At 41.2% G+C, this 13945-nt stretch overlaps 1 protein-coding gene across 4 annotated transcripts in view; it reads left to right on the forward strand.

The window, feature by feature from the left end:
• The window catches only part of SGMS1 (sphingomyelin synthase 1), a 294503-nt gene that overhangs the window by 83644 nt on the left and 196914 nt on the right, over positions 1-13945 (forward strand). For all 4 annotated transcript variants that reach the window (XM_060102582.1, XM_060102618.1, XM_060102600.1 and 1 more), the window contains one exon: positions 5210-5298. The gene's annotated coding sequence lies outside the window, so the exon portion shown is untranslated. The remainder of the gene's footprint in view (positions 1-5209; positions 5299-13945) is intronic.

Here is a 13945-nt window from a genome sequence, read left to right on the forward strand (position 1 = left end):
GTCTGCTTTACACTGTGCCATTTGGGGGGCAGCTGGTCATGGGAGTCCTGTTCATGCCTCCTTCGTTAGGTCCCCAACTCCACAACCTGGGGCCAGGAATGAACATACTGGACCAGTGACAAGCAGGGCCCAGATGGGCTACAACAGGATTTTGCCCGTTCCCCAGTCCTCACTTACTCAACTTGTGTGCTAGCTAACGTGGAGCATCAATCCTACTGGTTGTGCAGTATATGAGTTTCTTGAGAATAGAATTGATTTAATTATACAAATATTCCAGATTCTTCCCTCTGAGAAGACCTTTTAATCTTTGATCGAATACATTTTTTTTGTTTGTTTCTTTTTTTTTTGGCTGCACCCCACAGCATGCAGGATCTTAGTTGCCTGACCAGGGATCAAATCCTTGCTCCTGCAGTGGAGGCGCAGAGTCCTAACCCCTGGACCACCAGGGAATTCCAATTTTTGTTTGTTTCTAGTAAGAACATCCTTTTCCATTTCCCCCACTACTTTTAAATACTTTTTGCTTGAGCCATGTGTACACTCCTGGATTCTTGAAATTGCTGGTCCCGTCTTGATGAAATATTTTGTTCTTTTATGAGTGTCACAGTTGATGTTAGTTTATGAGTGTCTTTACGGCATCCTCTTCTGAAGAATTCTGATGAGTTTCTCACATCTTACTCTTACCCTTTTAATGCTGTCACAGGGTCATCATCTGTTGCCATTCTGGGCCTTTCCCTGGAAACCCCAGTTATACTGTCAGTTTTTCAGTCAAATATGTTAAGTACTGTTTATAGAAAGCCTTTAAGCTCTTTGGCTCCACCCCACACTGGCTGTGTGGCATGAGGGAGGCTGTTGACCCTCTCTGTCCCCTTGCTCATCTGCAGGGTAGACTGTTAACAGCTCCTACCTACAGAGTTGGTGTGAGCCCTCAGTGAGATAGTGCGTGCTAAGTGCCCCTAGTGCTCAGCACATGTAAGCACTCAGTAACCATTGTTATCATTGTAAAGGTTATTAGCACAGGTACGGTGAGGATACTAAGGTTGAGGCACTAACCCAGCTTTGAGTGGTGATCATGACATATTTCCCAGAGGTTGTCAAGCCTCAGTGATTTAGTCAAGAGAAGAAAGGGAGGAAGGGGTCTTTCATGAAGGGGAAACGGCTCCAGGGTTTTCATTCACCGGACATAGCGTGTTGGGGGGTGGGGAGTGAAGGGGAAAGCTGAGCAGGGAGCAGATCGCAGAGGTCTTTCTTTGTGAAGCCCAGGGGCTCTGACTCTATTCCTGAGAAAGGGGAACCACCGGAGAATTCATACTTGATCAGAGTGCTGGACACATGCTGACTTGAGGAAACAGAGTTCAACAGGGTCCACACGGAGACGCTGAGACCTGAGAAGACTGATGTAAGAGTCCCCTCCTCCCTCCTCCCTCGAGGACGGGGAGTGCCTGCACGGGGAGGCAGGCAAATGGACAGATAAACACTGCGTTTACATCAGACACTCGCCTTTTAAGTTCTAGGGGGCCTGAAGTAAAACCGAAGAGAGGTATAACTTCCATGCACCGATTCCTTTAGAGAAAATGAATTAGATGGGCTGCTGTGTGCATGTCCAATATGGAGAAAATCTGCTCAAGAAGTAGAAAGCGGTCGTCCCCCATTCTGCCTGGTGCGCTGTGTGGAAAGCTGCACGTGTGCGCGCGCCCGTGGCTCAGATCCGCTGGCTTGTGCAGGGAAAGGCCTAATCTCCATTTTCCTGTGATGGCAAACTCCTCTTTTCTCACAGCACGTGAGAAGAAAATACTATTCTTGTTTGCCAGTTTCCTTTTGATTAACTTTGTATCTGGGGTTGCAGGTTTTCTTTTGGACTATTTTTTTTCTGATTATTTTCTCACCAGTGGTTAGAAGTGGAAATGGAAATATGCCAGAAAATGATTTATATGAAAAGGAGTCTTCACCTCACCCCTAAGCACATGCACATAAACAAGAAAAATAAAGAATAGCAACTAACTTTGGATTCTTTGGCTAGACTATAGTGTTTTATTTTGCCATTTGGAGGAAGAGTTATGGAAATAAAGGGAAATATATGTCAGAGTGATAGCCAGCTGGCTATCTGAAGTGAGTATCAGCTTTCCGGAAGGAATAGAGACACTTTCTTGTCATTTTATTTAGAATTGCCTGACTGCTAGAGAGCGTTTTTCTTGCCACAGTGCTGCGATAAAAGTAAACACATAACATTTCTAAGAAACAGATTGTTAGAGAGTTTCTTTGAAATGTTTAAATAAACAGCATTTGTTACATGCTCCAAGTATTTGATTCTTAACTCTTCCCAATAGAGCAGCTCTGTGTCCCACAAGCATCACTTAGTGTTGAAGGCACCAAGAGAAATAGATAGGTAACTGGTACTGGACTTGCCCTCCTTCAGTAAACTAGAAAACTGGACAGTACACAAGCCAGTTACTGTCAGTCATGGGAAAACAGGCAGCCAGGACGTTGATCCTTGAGAGAAGAGAATCACATGAGGTGAGACCCACATTTGCCCTAGTTTTCTGCTGGAGCGTATTCCCTGTTCCCTGCCTTCCCTTCCCGGGGTACCAGGAGGGGGTGCCTGTTACAGCATGGTGGGTCTCCAGAGTTCAGGGCTGCTGAAGAGGCTGGAATTTGTATGGCAGGCTACTGGGGAGGAGGGAACTATGAGAGGGGAACCCAGAAGCTGAGATGTGTATCCATACAGGGTGAGACCTAGCAGAGAGCAGCTGTTCCCAGGCGGGGAAGAGAATGGCCATAGCAAGGTTCACGCAGTATGGAGAGAAATGGAGAGTTCTGGGCTAGCCAGGGTGGAGAGACCTTGAGCACCTTAACCATTCCGAGACACCGGAAAGACCATGCCTTATGATTAAGGGTCGTGCATTAGGACCAAAGACATATCTCAAATAGACCTGTGTTAACCAATTATAAAACCAAGCCTGACGGAATTGAGAGGATCTGCCAGTAATTTAGTTGCCGTCAGAACCAAACTGAACACCTTCCAGTTGTCAACCTTATAACAGAAAAACATGCAAAGAAGCAGGAAACTGTGACTCATTCAAAATGAAAAGTAATCAGTGGAAATAGACAATGCCTTTCAAACAGTGTTATCCTAGATCTTGGTCTGTATAACACCATTCTCCACTGAAAGGACCCAGGGCGTTTAGAGAAATGTCTGCATCTAGGGCAGAGACGGAGTAAGTACAAGATGAGCCTAGAACTTTTTTTTTAATGTCAGAAAGTAAGGAAATAAAAGTAGAAAAATAAAAAAAATGATGGGGGCATGTCACAAAGGTAAAGGAGCCAGTTTAAAGGGTCGCCCACTGGCTAAATCTGAGACAGTTTGAGCACCAAAATTATTAAGTACAGTGATAAATTATAAATTGTTGAAAAAGTAGGACTTCATATATCCTTACTGATCATAAATTGACAAATAGATGAACAAACAGTGTAGACTGCTGAGTCCTGGATGGTAATGTGGTGGGAATGCTGGAGTTGGAACAATGAGCATGTTGTAGACATGGTAGTAAAGTTCAGATCAGGTAAGGGTCACCAGTGGATGCTAAATCTAGGGGGACATTTTGATGAGGGACAAGATATTTGCATGGTCTTAAAGTGTCTCCCCACAGATTACTTATTAGATGTAAGGGAAAAAATAATAATTTTTCTTGGGAGAAATTGGACAGCACCTTGGCTGAGTGATCAAAATTTATATCGCCAGGGAGGGGCACATAGACTTCACATGCCTTCAGCTATGACACCAGGAGAAGAAAACTCTGTAGTTTTCTGGCTGATCGTGCATAGGCTGAATTGAATCATGAGGAAATGTCAGACAAGTCAAAATGGTAATGTTTTATTAATATAAAAAAAGGGGAGGACTATATTCTTCTAAAGTGTCAGTGTCATAAAAGATAAAAAAGAGCTGTGTGTCTCAGATTAATGACAGCTAAATATAATACCTTACCCTGGACTGGATCCTGAATTGGAGGAAAAAGAAATGCTATAAAATGCATTATTGGGTTAATTGAATATGGCGGTCAATTTAAAGTATTGTATCGATATTAAATTTACGAAGATCAATAACAACATTATGGTTTTGTAAGAATATCCCTATTCTTAAGAAATAAATTCTGACGTTTTTAGAGCCATGATGTATGGAACTTATCTCCACGTGGCTCAGAAACAAAAAAATGTTGAGTGAGGGACTTCCCTGGTGGTCCAGTGGTTAAGTCTCTGACCTTCCATGGCAGGGGGCACGGGTTTGATCCCTGGTCAGGGACCTAGGATAACGCATGCCACGCGGCCAAAAAAAAAAAGCAAAAAACAAAAAAAGCTTAAAAAACAAATGTTGAGTGAATGTGTGTGTCTGTAGAGAGAGAGTGAATGATTAAGTATGTACGTTAAGTGTTAATAGCAGGAGAACACGGGCAAAGAGTACATGGCAGTCTTTGTACTATTATTATTCTACAACTTTTCTCTAAACTTGAAATTATTTCCAAAAGAGAGAGAGAGACAGAGAGAGAGAGAGAAATAAAGCCCAGCAACTATAACTATGACTTAAAGAGAAAAGGAGGGTATGTGGAAAAGATACATGTGTTTCTTAACTATCTTGGTATGGATTTTCTACCCTTTGTGTTGTCTCTGGTAAATAAACATTTAATCCTATGGCAGTGTCTTTGTCATTCAGCAGGCAAAGCCGTTTCTATATCTGTTGGTTAAGACACTATATCTAGTAGAAGAAGAAATAATAATACTGTTTTTCAAATTGAAACCATTATATCATTTGGTGCCGTGGAAGAGTTTGGAATAAGTAGTCATAGAAGTGGTTCGAATTCCTCCTGTGATGCTTGCTGGCTGAATGATCATTGGAAAGTTCCCTAACCTTTGGGAAATTTGACTGCTGCATTTTAAGATAATACTTGCCTAGTCTCAATATCTTACAGCTCAAATGAGAAAATGCATGTGAAATCTCTTTGTAAATAATGATGATTTCTTCTACAAACATTAAATTACTATTAATAGTTTTAGTTAAAGAAGAAAATAGGCTTAGACCAAGGTAGAGACTTTCCTTAATTCAGGTGTCTTTTTTTCCTTTTAAATGTCAAGAGTGATTATACAAGAGAATTTCTTTCCGCTTGGACCCTCGGTTCCTTCTGGTTGCCTCCTTTCTAATTTCCTGTCTTTATTATTCCAGGCAAAGCTGCAGTGACCGAAGGAGTTGTGGATTTTCTGAATTTCAAGAACAGTGAAGTAGGAGATAGCAGAGAGTGTATAAAAGAACACGTAAGTCAAACTCAGTGTTTCATCCATTCTCAAACATCTTATGGATCTGAAGTTCCTCAGGATCTCTCCTGCTTTGTTCTGAGATTGTGTGTGAGGCTCTGAAGGATGGAGGGATCTTTGAGGTCTTCAGCTTGTCCCAGGTCAAAATCAGCCAAGGAAAGGCCAGTGTGGTTTGGGGAAGGAAGGAGAAAGGATTGAAGAGGCCAGCTTCCTCATTGGAAGAGGAAGGCAACACAAGCCAGGGTGGGAGAAACGTGTAAAACAAAGGGCACAGAAAACAGTCTGCCTGAGTCACTGGAAATGACAGAAAAGGGCCCTGCCAGATCTGAAGTTACATAAACCAGGGAGGAAGGCTCCAGGGAGGCCTGGGGGAGTCATTTCCTTTACTCTGGAATTGCTTTCGATTGAGGCTCCTTATCTGGGAAGATTATAATTGCTAGGTCTTCCCCTTCTCTGGAGTTGAAGAGTCTAGGCCAGTGCTTCTCAGAGAATCAATCTGAGATAAGATTAAGAGCTTGTCCTAGAACATAAACCTGGAAACTTCTTCATTGAGAAAGTCTTGCTACCAAAGTAAAATTCAGCTGAATTAAGCAGTGTTCTTAATGTTGATAGTTGATTTCCATTCTGGAACATAATTACTATGTCCATGTATATATCCAAACAATATATTGCCTAGTTTTACTTGTTTTTAGGCTTGATAAGAATGGTATATTGCATGTAATATTCTGCAGCTTTCATTTTTTTCACTCAGTTGAATTAAGATTCACTTGTTACATTAATGGTACTAAATTAATTTTTATTGTTAAATAAAATTCTATTCTGAAAATCTATCATAGTTTATCTGTTGCTCCATTTCCTTCCAACATGTGGTATTTTGTTGCCATTCTAGTGAGTATAAAATAGTATATTATGTGGTCTTAATTTACATTTTCCTAATTAATGGTGAGATTGAGCATCTTTTTTTTTTTTTTTAAAGTGTCCTTTGGAGAACAGAGTTTATGACTTTAATGTAGAGAAGCTTTTCAGTCTTATCTTGCATGGCTAGTGCAGTTTTGTTTGTTTCTGTTTTTTTTTTTTTTTTTTGGTTTTGGTTTTTGAAATGTAGTCTAACAGTCTCTCTTTTAACTGTGTTGCAATTTCATTGCTAACCTTCATTCTTTTTTTTTTTTTTTTTTTTTTTTGCTGTACGCGGGCCTCTCACTGCTGTGGCCTCTCCCGTTGCGGAGCACAGGCTCCGGACACACAGGCTCCGCGGCCATGGCTCGTGGGCCCAGCCGCTCCGCGGCATGTGGGATCCTCCGGGATCGGGGCACGAACCCGTGTCCCCTGCATCGGCAGGCGGACTCTCAACCACTGCGCCACCATGGAAGCCCACCTTCATTCTTTTTGATTGAAGTTGTTGTTGATTTGTGTTCTCATTCAGTATTTTTTCTCTGCTCATTTGGAAATTATGCATTTTGTTTCTATTCTTCTAATGATTACCCTGAAAGTACACTGTGTACACTTAATAGTTTTAAAGCCAATCAGTAGTTAAGGTCCTCTTATCCCCTTCCAGAATAATACAAAACTCATAGGACACCTAATGAAGACTGTGTTCTTCTGTACTTACGTGTTCTTTTCAGTCAGTTTTGTTATATGGTTCACCATACAAATTAGACAGTTGTTATTAGAGATAGTATTTGTTTCACTTTATCTCTGTGTTTACTATGTTTACTTGCTTCTCTTCCCTTCTTCTATCCTTTGCCTTTTCTCTGATGAGATTTGCCTTCTTTAGAATTTTCTTTCCTTAAAATCTTTTGGTGGTAACTTCTCTCAGTTTTGATTTATGTTAGAATGTCTTTATTTCACTCTCAGAGTTCTTAGCTGACAGTTATTTTTCTCACAGCATTGTGAGTGTATAATATACCATTCCACTGTCTTATGGCTTTCAGTTTTGCTGTTAAATCTGTTAATCTTTCATTTGCCGTTCTTTAGTAGATGATTTGGCTTATTTATTTGTTGTTGGATTACTGCAGTTTCACTACAACATGTCTATGTACAGCTTCCTGTTTATATTTGTTGTGATTTATGTATCTGTGAGTTCATATCATTCATCAGCTCTGAAAATTTCTCATCTATTAATGCTTTGAATACTGTCTCTCCTACATTTTCTCTATTGTCTCCTTCTGGTTTTGATTAAATAGATGTTAGGACTTCTCTTTATTCTTCATGTCTTTTAATTCATATTGGATATCTTCTTCCTTGTCTTTCTTCATTTGGGTAATTTCTTAAGATTTAGCTTTCAGTCCAGTAATTCTCTCTTCAGCTATGTTGAATCTTTTATTTAACCCATCCACTGAGTTTTTAATTTCAGTGATTATATTTCTTCATTTCTAAAGGTTCTTCTTCTGCTGCAAATCTGTGTGAATATTTTTTTGATGGTGTCTTTTTGCTTACTCATTTTCTTTTTACTACATCTTTCATCTCTTTAAACAGCACCAAACTGAGCTATTTCATATCCTGTATTTGATATTGCCAGTATCTGAAATCTTTGGTGATCTAAATCTGTTTCTGTGGCTTGTTTCCTAGTGTGCATGATGAATTTTAATTATGTATTTGTTTGATAATTATATCTTATTTGATATAATTTTTTTTGGCTTTTTTGATAATTATATCTTGGAATCTTGAGATCTTACTTCTGAAATTTGTGTTTGTACTAGGAGCCAGGAGGATGCTACAGGACCAGGACCACTTTTGTTCCCTTTGGAATTCCTGGTTTCAGGTTGGGCTTTCCCCACCTGGCTGAAAGCTAAAGGTCTAGATGCCCTGTTCATTTCATTGCTGGTATTTGTAGTTGTCTCCAGGGTGATTGCTGCTCTCTTCTTTGCTCAGGTTTCAGTGCACTGTTCTTACCATAACTCTTGGGATTTGTTTCTCTACCTGGAGCTAACCAATGTGTTAGAAAGTATTTTTAACAATAATTTATCCAGAATCAAATTATAGTACAGCAGAAAGGCCCTGCGAATATCTAGTCCACCATAATTCCTGAATTAGTAGTGCCCAAGTGACATTTTATAATCAGTTCTTAAATCCTTTAAACTTTACATGGTAAATTACTTTATTTCACCAAGGGACTGGAAAATAATGAAACACTGATCTCTTTGAAAGCTAGGTAAACCACATCTGTATTCATATCACATACTATATCCTTCCACTTTTGCCTGGGTTCTTTTTCTAGTTGATCCATTGAATATTTACTTCTTGGAAGTTGGAAGAAGACTGTATTCACTACTTTTAGAATAACTCATAAGAACAGAGTTCTAGTCTATTTTCTGTTAAAGTGTCATTTTTCTTTCTCTCCGGTATCTTAGGTAATGTGGATCTCTGCCTGCAGATGGAGAGTAGAGAAAATAGATGTTTGCTGTTGTGAATAAGAGGCATCATCTCTGTAAACTCCATGACCTTACATTCTATATCCCCTTAATGGACATAGAAAGCAGCTTGAAGTTTTTGGTCTATAAAATGTTAAGTTGCCTTGTGCTTTGGCACATGAAAAAAAATTTATTTCAAAATAGATGTCAACTGAGAATGCTGGTTTAATAGTTTTTAGTCATTCTGCAGCAGAAACATCACCTGTAGGCAATCATACCTTTTCAGAGGCTATACAGATTTGACAGGGGTGTGTGGATTAGGATTTTGTGATGACAGTGATATGTTAGGAATGTTTCTAATCTGAAAAATCTTTGTGATTTGTAGGTTATAGGTTGGATTTTTGTAATGCTAGTGTAATCCTAGAAAAAGCAGGCAGTGAAAACATTCCCAGGGAATGCTGAGCTCTGTGACTAGAGATTCTTTGAGGGGACTGCCTTCTGTTGGACCCATACTTTCACTTGGAAGATCTAAATACCAGATAACTCTGTGGCTTTTCCTCCCTTGGATAACAAATTCTAATGAGTAGTTACTTACTCTGTGTCCTCATATGCTTGGGTTATTGGCTGTCAGTTCGGGTACTACTGCTGGTTTGGCTTAGTTAGCTGAGCAGTCTAGAAACTTCAGCTGGAGAGCTGGGAAAGAGATGAAGTAGAACTGGAGAAGTTTACCAGGTAAGGCCAGTGGTTCCTGAGGAGGCCCTGCCTGGCCTTCTAGGCTGGAGAGCCATCATTCACAGGTGCACACTGCATGGGTCTGATTACCACCACCCCCAGTTCTATGGCCTGGGCCAGGCAGTTCATTTGATAGAGCAAGAACTGGTCCTTTGAGCCCCCCAGTTCTCCTCTTTTAACTGTAAATATGTATTCCCTTGAAGGTTGTGATTTGGGTCATTAGCTTGATTTTAACACAGTTCACCTGAGTGCAGTTTCTTTCCTGCTGCAAAATTGTGGCTCTAGTCGTATCAAAATGATGCAGAGGGACAGCCCAAGAACGTGGTCTTTCAGGTGTCCTTTCCAGTTAGGCCGTCAAAACTGGGGCTTGACAGACATTGTCAGGACGAGTGACCATAGATCTGAGTTTGGTCACCAGGCCCCGTCATGTGATCCAGAGCTGTGCTTTGTTTCACACACTCCCTGGGTCTCATGAGCTATGGTTCTGATCATGCCCCTCTAGATGAAGAACAGTTACCTCTCTCAGGCTCAGCCCTGGAATACTTGGCCATTTGTAACATTTTCCTCCTTTCTCACGTGACATAATAAATTTGTGTATTTCTAAAGAAGGTTTTGAAAAGTAAGATTGTTTTAAAAACCTTCTTCTCCAACCTGCCTTCCCTACTGCTCACCAAGTTCACATCTGAATGCTTGTTGTCATGCCCTTTGTCTGATGCCTGCAAACATGCTCACAAAAATAATTTTTATTTGCCTTTGTCTCAGTCCGGGTGTTTGGGGTGGGAAGCACGGCATAGAGGGAGCCATACGAGGTTCACCGGTAGCCGGAACACCTGGCTTCAAGTTGAATGTCTGCTCACAGGGTGTATGGCTTTGGTTAATCACTGAGCTTTTCTGTGTTTTAGTTTTCCCACCTCATCTGTTCATATGCTGGAGCAATTGGTTCTCAAATGTTTTGGTGTAAGGACCCATTATACTCTTAAAAATGATTGAGGGACCCAAAGAGCTTTGCTTATGTGAGTTGTAGCTAGCATTCTGTGGCAGGCAGAGAAACAGCCCCCAAAGATGTCTGTATTCCTAATCCCCAGAACAGATGCATATGTTACTTTACATGGCAAAAGAGACTGTATGTGTGATCATTAAGGATCTCGAGGTGAGGAGATTATCCTAGATTATCCAAGTGGGCTCAAGTGTAATCAAATGAGTCCTTTTGAGGGAGGCAGTGATCTCCGAGAGACAGCAGTGAGCAGTGGCTTGAAGCGAGATCTTAGTTCCCGGCCCAGGAATTGAACCTGGGTAGCCTGGATGAAAAGCAGAAGCCTAGCTCCTAGTCTACCAGGGGCTAGAGGCTAGAAGCAAAATTCTCCTGGCCCTTTCCCCCATTGAAAAATGCATTTCTCAAGGAGGCAAAAACTGTAAAAACAGGTAAAAAGTTTATTATTAGAGACATAGCACAACAAGTGGGAGAGCACGCAGAGAAACAGCTTGTTTAGTTAAGACAGAAGCAAGGCAGAGATGCATACCCGGAGAGAAAGGGTTTGGGCATCCTTCCTAATGGAGGAGCACAGTAAAGAGGTGGTTAAGTCACTTATATAGGTCAGTTCTTCTGGGTCTTTGTTTACCTTTGCCCAATTATCTGGTTTCTTTTTCCACCTGACCTGCCCTAGCCTCCCCAACATGCGTGCACAACTTTTTTTCCAAGATGGATTCCAGCCCAGAGGCCTATGGGGGGCCTTGGCATCACATATTATGGGGTGGTGCCCCTCCTTTATGACCCCCAAGGAGACTTTATGCACAGGTGCAGTGTCTCCTTGGCCCCAAGGATGGGAAATATGTGACCTGTTGATCCTTTACGTAAACAAGGGTTAGCCCCTCTCTGTCCCTGCCATGACTGTTACCTTAAAGCAGGGGTCCCCAGCCCCCAGGCCGCACAGCAGGAGCTGAGCCATGGGCAGGCGAGCGACGCTTCATCTGCTGCTCCCCCTTGCTCCTCATCATGGCCTCCAGAAGCTGGAAATGGCAAGGGACACATTCTCCCCTGCTTCAGGAGGAACTCAGCCCTGCTAACATCTTCATTTTAGCCCCGGATGGCCCATTTTTAGACTTCTGACCTCCAGAACTATAATTTGTGTCATTTTAAGCTACCTATTTGTAGTAATTTATTATAGCAGCAATAGGAAACTAATGCAAATATTTTGTTAGAAATTAAAAGTGAGAAATTTTAAAAATATTAATTTATTTTAAAATAATAAGCTATCACAGGTTAGCATAAATTACTTTTTTTGAGGGAAAATAACTATTTTCCAACTGTTAGTGAGAAGACTACCACTGCTATACATTTTTATAAATTTCTTTTAATGTCTGGCTTAATAGAAAGTACCTGGATTCTCGAATTAGCTTCTGCATTCAGTCTGTTGTGGCATAATGTGTCATGTACCCTCTGAAAAACTCCCCTGATACTCACAGAGAAAGAGCAATTTAAAAAGCAAATATCATCTTAATAGTATTATAAAAATAGTTTTGGTCTCATGGATTACCTAAAAGATAGGCCTCTTGGGGGGACCCCACTTGGAGAACTTCTGGGCTAGAACATAGCCACATGGCCACACCTAGCTGCAAAAGAGTCTGTGAATTGCTTCTTATTCTAAGGGCCAATTTTAAAAAGTGAGGGTTCTGTTATTAAGGAAGAAAGGGAGAATGGATATTAAGAGACATTTTGCAATTTCAGATTCTTTTTTTATATATATATTTATTTTATTTTTTTGAGTGTGTTGGATCTTTGTTGCTGCACGTGGGCTTTCTCTAGTTGCAGCGAGTGGGGGCTACTCTTCGTTGCGGTGCACAGGCTTCTCATTGCAGTGGCTTCTCTTGTTGCACAGCACCGGCTCTAGGTGCTCGGGCTTCAGTAGTTGTGGCACATGGGCTCAGTAGTTGTGGCTCGCAGGCTCTAGAGTGCAGGCTCAGTAGTTGTGGTGCACGGGCTTAGTTGCTCTGCGGCATGTGGGATCTTCCTGGACCAGGGCTCGAACCCGTGTCCCCTGCATTGGCAGGTGGATTCTTAACCACTGCGCCACCAGGGAAGCCCTCAATTCCTTCTTATATCAAAGTTTGTTACCCATGGTGGGTAGACAATCGCCAAAATGTTGGTTTCCCTTCTCCTTGTCCTCACATTAGCTAGGAAAAATGGGCATTTCACTTAGACTGCATCCTTTAGAAATACCTATGAAAGGGACTTCCGTGGCGGTGCAGTGGTTCTGCAATGAGAAGCCCCCGGATCGCAACAAAGAGTAGCCCCCACTCGCAGCAACTAGAGAAAGCCCACGCAGCAACGAAGACCCAACGGAGCCAAAAATAAATAAATAAATTAAAAAAAAAAAGAAATACCTATGATGGAACACAATGGCATATAGATGGAGTCATAACTGCAGAGAATTGCATTTTTAGCTTTGGTGGGTTAATTATATGAAATATCTTTTGTTTGGTGCTCACAGGCAGCTTTTTGATGTCATGTTTGGGTCTTTTGAACTTAACAATGTGCTTCCTTTCCTTGGGTAGGAGTACCGTTGGAAGTGAAATGCGATTTCAGCCCAGCTTTGATTCATAGTTGTTCTTTATGGGTTTGAAAGTACAAGGGGAGTGACATTTCCTCTTGGTCATTTTGTAAACAGTTCCCACTTCTCCCAGGCAGCATCCTGTTGCTGAAGAATAACCCAGTTCCAATTTACGATGTGAAAGAGCAGTTAGGAATATTTGAGCTAAAGAGATTATAGTTTTAAAAAATGTATATAAATACAATAAAACTGTTGGGGCTTAAGTGGCATGATTTGGAGCTTAATAGAAAGCTCAATACTGATCTCATTAATTGATGGTATGCGTTTAATGCACTTTTAGTGCTATCCTCATCTTTAAATCAATTATTGTAATAGCTTTTGGGTGAATGAGGACTTGGGAGATATTTTAACATCCTACATATGGTTATTTCAACCTCTGAGGTGGGAGAAGCCTTTGTGTCTTTCACACCATTGATTGTTTCCTGACTGAACTGATTGAGAAGAGAGTTTTGGGTTTGGGATGGGAGTGGGTTGGAGAAGAAGCAGAGAAGGTAAATTTAGAGGCTCAAGCACTTGGGCAAAACATGTGCCTGGTTGGAAGCCACACTGGGGTGAGTACTGTGGACAAGAAGAATGTCGCCTGCCATTTTATTAAACAAAGGATGTTGTGGCCATAAAGCCATTGGCCACTGCAGCTGCCCAGACCTTGTACCCTGAGGGGAACTCAGGATGGAAAAACACAGGCTGCCAGCCATCAAGCCACCAGGCATCAGGGTGCAGTTACCCCCCTGGTGAACCCTGAAGGGAATTCAGGATGCAGAAGAATAGGAACTGGCCCTAGACAGTTAAGATGCCTATCAAAGGAATGATTTCAATAAGCCCAGACTCTTGCATCTTCCCCATATGTAAATTAACCTGAGATGTCTGTTTTTTGTGATTAGTGTAATCTTTTGATGTTCAACTAGAATTTTTTTTTTTTTTTTTTTTCAGTAAGAATTCCTGTATCTTCTGGCTCCT

Source organism: Mesoplodon densirostris, chromosome 1, assembly GCF_025265405.1.
Source record: "Mesoplodon densirostris isolate mMesDen1 chromosome 1, mMesDen1 primary haplotype, whole genome shotgun sequence".
In the NCBI taxonomy this organism is placed as follows: Eukaryota; Metazoa; Chordata; class Mammalia; order Artiodactyla; family Ziphiidae; genus Mesoplodon; species Mesoplodon densirostris.